The 7,500-nt window shown below is 37.8% G+C and overlaps 1 protein-coding gene across 20 annotated transcripts in view; it reads right to left on the reverse strand.

The window, feature by feature from the left end:
* LOC124425069 (zinc finger homeobox protein 3) overlaps positions 1-7,500 on the reverse strand; it is a 399,866-nt gene that overhangs the window by 252,715 nt on the left and 139,651 nt on the right. For 17 of the 20 annotated variants that reach the window (XM_046964860.1, XM_046964861.1, XM_046964872.1 and 14 more), the window contains one exon: positions 580-631. The exons of the other annotated variants lie outside the window; for them this stretch is intronic. The gene's annotated coding sequence lies outside the window, so the exon portion shown is untranslated. The remainder of the gene's footprint in view (positions 1-579; positions 632-7,500) is intronic. 20 annotated transcript variants of the gene reach the window in all.

The following is a 7,500-nucleotide window of genomic DNA, read 5'->3' on the forward strand; positions in this document are numbered from 1 at the left end:
CATGCACACACGTGTACACGGTTACACGTACAAACGTATACAAGCGTGACATAGGAAAGAGATACAAAATCTTTTACTCTCTTCGTCTCTTTCGAAAATACCCGAGACTTATCGTACAAGTACGACCAAGACTCTCCTCTTTGATGGCATCTTCTCTTCCTTTGCACGGTTCGTCGTTTATAATGCATCGTATTCGTTTCTCGCGATATTTAAATTTCAGACGAATTCTGACACGTCCTCGCGTATCCAACAATGTGTCGGTCGGTTGGTCGATTCGTTGAACGGTCGGTCGGTCGGTCGGTCGGTCGGTTGGTCGGTTGGTCGGTCGGTCGGTCGATTTGAATTTTTTCTCGACGACGATTTCTCGACCACCTCTCGTAACACAACCTCTTGTAATCCACTATCGTTCTATCTTTGTCGAGAATCGATAAAGAGAATCGTTTTAATTTTTTCAACCGGTCCCACACTTCTTTTCACAAACACTCTCGTTTAACCATCTTTATGTATACATACACATATATATATATATATATTTCTTTTTTTTTTGTTTTTTTCTTATTGCCTCTCAAGATGACTTACCGAGAACGCAGATAGCAGAACTCATCTACGCTCCCTCTTCTCCCTTTAGGTCCTAAAACAGAGAAATACGAAAAAAAAGGATGATTGCCAGTAAACGAATGTTCATGCGATAATTTTAATTTTTACAGAGAGAAAGAGAGAGAGAGAGAGAGAGAGAGAGAGAGAGAGAGAGAGAGAGAGAGAGAAAGTGAAAAAATAAAAAGTAGGAAAAAAGAAGAAGAGAAAATAAAATAACAAATAAAATAAAATAATAATAAAAAAAAAAAAAGACAAAAAAAACAACAAACGTCCTTCCGAACGTCTATCTCTATCCTTCGCGTTAGCGTTAATTAAGAGGAATGATCGATAATCGATGCCAAACTATTCTCTGATTGGGAAATACAATCACAATGGTTTTACAAAGAAACACTTATAATTGCTTGAAAAAAAAAGAGCGTAGATACGAACAAGAGAAACCAATTAAACGAGTCTCATTTATATTACCAAGAAACTAACTAACGCTTTCCTCGTTCTTCGTCTCGTATCTTTTCTGCGCAAACGATATGAATAATTCTAATCGTTGTCATCGTTGTCGCCGTCCTCGTCGACGTCGACGTCGATGACGGCCACGACGACGACGACGACGACGACGACGACGACAACGGGGACGACGACGGGGACGACGTTAACGACGGCATATGAAATAATCGCGGCAATGCTGCCAACGTTTTAATTATTATCTACGACTGAATCATCCCCTCGTATTAACGCGTCAATGAATCATACTACCTTGTCAATGGAATTGATTGATCAAACGTCTTATTACCTTTATCTTTCTAATTATTTCTAAGATCGTCTCTGAGTTTCAACAAAAAAAAAAAAAAAAAAAAACAAAAGTAAAAACAAAATTGTCCATAACTAATACGTACACAACGACGTACCGAGGGTTTAATTTTTGTCATTAAAATATCGGGTTGAAATTAAAAGAAAAAAAAAAAAAAAAAAAAAAAAGAAGAAGAAAATAAATAAAGAAAGAAAGAAAGAGAGAAAGAAAAATAAAAAGAAAAGAAAAGAAAAGAAAAAAAAAAGAAAAAGATAATAGAAGACAAAGGACTCTGATCGTGAATACGAGTAGGTGGACCGACGTTGGGTAGAAACTAACTATCTAGCTAGCGAAGGGTTTTGTAGGGAAGGGAAAGAGATAGAAAGTGTTAGGAAACGATGTGCCAGGAGTATCGTCGAGTCACAATTAAAGCGACATTAATTAATTGTTAGCATAACAATGCGTGCGTGTCTGGGTGGCACGGATGGACGGATATGTAAGAGGGCCCCGACTGGTTGGGCCTTCATAAATTTACATGTCTTTCGCCGCGAGAATCATTTTTTACAGCCGTTAGGATGAGAAAGAAAAAGAGAGAGAGAGAGAAAGAGAGACAGAAATGTATATATATATACATAGAGAAAGAGAGAGAGAGACAGAGTGATTGTCAGAGCGAGAAAGAAGCTATGGACCTACAGCAACGTTTGGGTCCCGTATTACGAGACTCCGCTATGGTGTTGCTTATAATAATCATCGATGTCTCTCTTTCTCTATCTCCCTCTCACTCCCCTCCCTCCCCCTTTCTCTCTCTCTCTCTCTCTCTCTCTCTCTTCCTCTTTTTCTTTTCCTCTTTTCTTTGAACATAGAAGAGACCTCGAAGGTCGACCTCGTTATCCGTAGAACGAAATTGACGTTATACGTTTCTTCTTTTTACCGATTCAAAGAGACATCGTCATCAGTATCGCCCTGACGAAGCAAGATCGTTAAAGATGAACTATGAATTGAACTCCGGTTATATCCTACTCTCTCTCTCTCTCTCTCTCTCTCTCTCTCTTTTCTATCTCTTTTTCTATCCTTAACATTCTCGATTAGTTTCTTTGTAAGTCGATTGTGGTGGCTCTCCTTCTCGAATAAATCGCGCTACGCTATTGCACCTTCTTGAATTATCTCAAACGATCTCCTTTTAAATCTTACGTTTTACATATCCGTTCGTTCGTTCGTTCGTCCCTCCGTCCGTCTGATCCTCGTTCTCCCTCGTTAAATCTAACAGATTTATTTTACTAACTACCCTTCGCAAATGCGAAAGAAAAAGAGAAACTACGATAAGTCAGCCGACTTAATCAAAACAAGGATCGTACAACGACCGCTCGTGTTTTATAAATAAATTAGCTGATACTCCTTTTTTTTCCTTTTCATTTACGTTTCTATATTAACACGTTTATCTTTTTAATGAAGAGAGAGAGAGAGAGAGAGAGAGAGAGAGAGAGAGAAAGGAAATTTTGTGAAATCGATAAATGTATCCAAAAATGTTTCTTCTTTTAATCAAACCACATTCGTGATAATTATAACTAACAAAGATCTTGTTATTTTTTGCATAACAAATATATTCAATTCGATTTGATTTCATTTGATTTGATTCGTTTTCATCGTTACGTTATTTTCGTCTATCTATGTCAAGCACTTTAAATTTTTGATAATTTTGAAGGATTTCATAAAAAAAAAATGAGAATAAAATGGATAGATAGATAGATAGATAGATAGATAGATAGAAGGAGAGAGAGAGAGAGAGAGAGAGAGAAAGAGGAAAAGAAAGAGATAGACGAGTTCATAGTGTCTACTGGATGAGCAGGTTTTAGAATGGCTTTTAGATGGACCGAGAGAGAGAGAGAGAGAGAAAAAGAGAGATATAAAGAAGAAAAAAAAAGAGAGAAAGAGAGAGATAGATAAATAGATAGAAAGGAAGAAAGAGAGATACACGATCGCAAGACAAGACCGGGAAGAGAAAACGTGGGTGGTTTAATAGGCAGAGTCTATAGAACGGTTATTTTTAATGTCGCCTTTTCTCTATCGTCCATGAGCCCGGACAGAGTTAGACGGAAAGAGAAAGAAGAAAAAAAGAGAGAGAGAGAGAGATGAATACGTAATCGACGATGCAGGTGCCACTGAAACGCAACCGGACATTTCGATTTGTTCGTAAATATAAAATATAAAAGTATGTGTTACGACTTAAGTTAAGACGTAAGTTGTAAAAATCATATATATGTATAGTTAGATATGTACACATAGGTGTACCATACATATCATAGTAACTTCGTTCTTCTTCTTATAGTAAATGTATAAAGAGAACGATGGGAAAAAAAAGAATAGTCGCGGCAGGGTGGTAGGTAGTACTCGAAGAAAACTTTAGGCATTATTACATCGATATTAGTTCGTCCTACGGCACTTTTCTCTCGCTTAACCGGGCTCTGTATGTGTATATATTTAGATGTGTATATATAATATATGTATTTTTGTTCTATATATGGTATGTGTACGTAATTACGTACGTACGTATATATGTAGTTACGTATGTAACTTCTCCAAAAATAATATCCGCCATATTTGCCAGTAGCTTTCTAAATTCTACAATCTTTCTTTCTCTCTTTCTTTCTTTCTTTCTTTTTCTCTTTCATTCTCTCATTTTATCTTCCTTTTCTTCTTTTCTTTTCTATCTGTATATTTATGTGTATGTATGCCTCTCATTCTCTCTCTCTCTCTCTCTCTCTCTCTCTCTCTCTCTCTCTTGACTTTTTCTCTTTTCTATTGATATTTATATACTTCGAACGAGTAAAACAAAAAAAAAAACCACGTCGTAACTCCGAAATAGAAATAAACGCATTGATTTGTAATAATTCGTGAATAAGAGAAACGAAAAAGTTAGAGTAAAAAAAAAAGAGAGAAAGAGAGAGAGACAGAAAGAGAGAAGGTATACGACGGTAAAATCTCGATCGCTAAAATTACATGTCCCCCTATCACGATTTATCCTTTATGATTTGATCATAGTATTGAGCTATATCGACACCTCGTAGATATTTACTCATACCACGATAGAATATTGGAATCGTATGAAATCGTTCGTCGATCGAAGTAAAATCCGAATGAAATTATCGAATTTGATATATTCATTACTATCATAAACGGCGTAGACGGTAGGTGTTATTTTTCATAGGGGAACAAAAACAAAGGAAAAAACAAACAAAAGAAAAAAAAAGAAGAGGAAAGGAAGAAAGAAAAAAGGAATAAAACAAAGAGAGAGAGAGAGAGAGAGAGAAAAAAAAAAGGAAAAAAAAAGAAAAATCAGAAAAACGAAAACGTCGTCGTACGCTTTTACGGCCAATTTTACAGTTTTCTCCGACCAGGTATCGTGGTCGTGATCCTGTTCTTTCTTATAGTTTCGATCGCTTCCGAAAACTTTATATTGGAATTCGAAAGCTTTCTCTCTCTCTCTCTCTCTCTCTCTTTCTTTTTTTTTTTTATTTTTCTTTCTTTTAGATAGAGGACGTATTTCATTCAAGATTCCGGCATTATCGTCGTCGTCGTCGTCATACGCCATTGTCCTCTGCGTGTCCGAAGGTTGACACACAAATACGCGCTTGCTCACGCTTACACATACACGCTCACAAATTATATATACACACGGCACATATATATACACAAACACACGCACATACACACACACACACACACACACACACATATATATACATACGAGAGAGACGTACAAACAGATCGAGCTTACCACAGAGACCAAAGAGAAACACACGGAGAAATTTATGCGTGGGCGAAACGAGCAACCGAAGCGCACAAAGTGGACGTATCTCGCCTCGCCTCGAATTAATAAACAGCAACAAATGACCGCCTACGTCCGCCCCTTTCTCCGTCACCGATTTCATCGTTCTGGTAGTCGATCCGTAAAGGATCTCTCTCTCTCTTTCTCTCTCTCTTTCTCTTTCTCGTCCTCTCTCTGGCTCTCTCTCGTAGTCTCTCGTGGTCTCTCTCTCTCTCTCTCTTTCTTTCTTTCTTTCGAAGAGTTCCGTCCTCTCGATCGCGAGACCGCCCGCAGCGACCCTCCGCGAGCGGATTCAAGCGGAGGATCACCTCCTGGACAACGATCGTTACCGATCTCTCCCAGGTTCGAAGCGCTTTCGATTTTACCAAACGTCGTAAACTCGCAAAAGGACGTGCTTGTATCTCTCTCTTTCTCTCTCTCTATCTCCCTATCTCTCTCTCTCTCTCTCTCTCTCTCTCTCTCTCTCTCTCTCCAGAGTTCTCTCGTTGGCGTGCGTGCACGCGCGAGCATGTGCGCGTAAATCTCTTTGCATAATGACGTACACCCCGGCTTTCTTTCGTTTTTATTTTATTTCTCCTTTCTTCTCCCTTCTTACTATTTTCTTTTTCTTCTTTTATTCGTCCCATCTCTCTCCTCCCTTTATCCTCCTACTCTTTCTCCTCCTCCTCCTCCTCCTCCTCCTCCACCTTTTTCTTCTTCTTCTTCTTTATCTTCTTCTTCTTCTTCTTCTTCTTCTTCTTTCTTTCTTCCTCTTTCTCTTCGACAATGTTGTTAAGTATCAAAATTGATTATACCCACGTAACTAGATATACATATAAAATTTAACGATTCCTAATCGTTTAAAATAGTATAAGAAAATTTATATCGTTTATTCCGTTCCATCTCTCTCTCTCTCTCTCTCTATATATATATATATATATATATATATATATATATATATATATATATATCGTAGTGATTCCATCCTATCCTTCCTATTCTTCCATTATTATCCGAGAATTCAACATTGTTATGTATTATCGATCCTCACGTAACGAGGATGGAATGGACGAACGAACGAACGAACGAACGAACGCAAGCCTTAAAAACGTCGTTTGCAATAACCTCTCGAGTCGGGCCTCCTTGTTCGAACAGCAACATTGCTTGTTATATAATTTATTCTATACCAACATATACGATTTTTCTTTTTATTACATTTTAATGCGACATTAGAACGACTAATAAGGATTACGTCTGTTTGTTACTTCGCTCTAACGATATCGGACAAACGTTATCATCCCTTTTTTTTTCTCCTCCCTTTTTTTCCTTTCGATTTCCCAACATTTTTTTCAATTGGTACGAATCGATTTTTTACTTTGTACAACAACAACAACAACAAAAAAAAAAAAAAAGAAAAGAAAGAAATGGAAAAAGAAATACTCCAATCGATTCACAATTACATTCTCATAAAATTCGTGATTTGATTGCGATCGATAGAGGGTTGAGGGTGCAGGGGGGGGCGGATGGGTGGGTGGGGGAAGAAAAAAAAAAAGAAAAAAAAGGAAGAAGAAATATAACAATTACAAATGACCAATCGCGATTGCTTCACGAACGATAGTTAATCGATTATCTTTGATAATGATCAATATTATTTTTAATATATATATTTTCTCTCTCTCTCTCTCTCTCTCTCTCTTTCTCTCTCTCTCTCTCTTCCCATAGAATAAGCGAACGCGACTGAATAATTAACTTCGCTCGGCCGACGGCAGTTTTATCATAATTATCGCGATATAAAGCAAGCTAAAGAGCTAACCGGACTAACGCGAATCGATTGTAGATCGTTAAAATGATCGAAGTGGGCGCGCTTGCGTAGCTCTTGCTCTCTCCTGGCATTCCCGTTTCGTCATGCGATCGTGAGACGGGAAGAAAAGTAAGCGGTGCTTTATGACTCGTACTATTCTCTCTATCTTTATCTCTCTCTCTCTCTCTATCTATCTGTCTGTCTATCTATCTCTCCTCAGAGTTTACGACTACTAAGCGACAAAGTGCATACAAAGTAGAGACGGAAGTCTTTCCGTTCTGTTGACTTTGTCCTCAACGTTGTTGTAGCCTCGTATAAATCAAACTATTGCGCGCCCACGACGTCTTTGATCCGCCAAATTTGAATAAACATTCGATTTTGGATATATTGATCGTTCCTTTTTTCTTTTTCTACATTTCTCTCTCTCTCTCTCTCTCTCTCTCTCTCTCTCTCTCTCTCCTTTTTTTGCTTTCTCGCTTTTTTCCTTTTTTCCTCAATCCATTCTAAAATGGA

This window comes from Vespa crabro, chromosome 6 (assembly GCF_910589235.1).
Source record: "Vespa crabro chromosome 6, iyVesCrab1.2, whole genome shotgun sequence".
Lineage (NCBI taxonomy): Eukaryota > Metazoa > Arthropoda > Insecta > Hymenoptera > Vespidae > Vespa > Vespa crabro.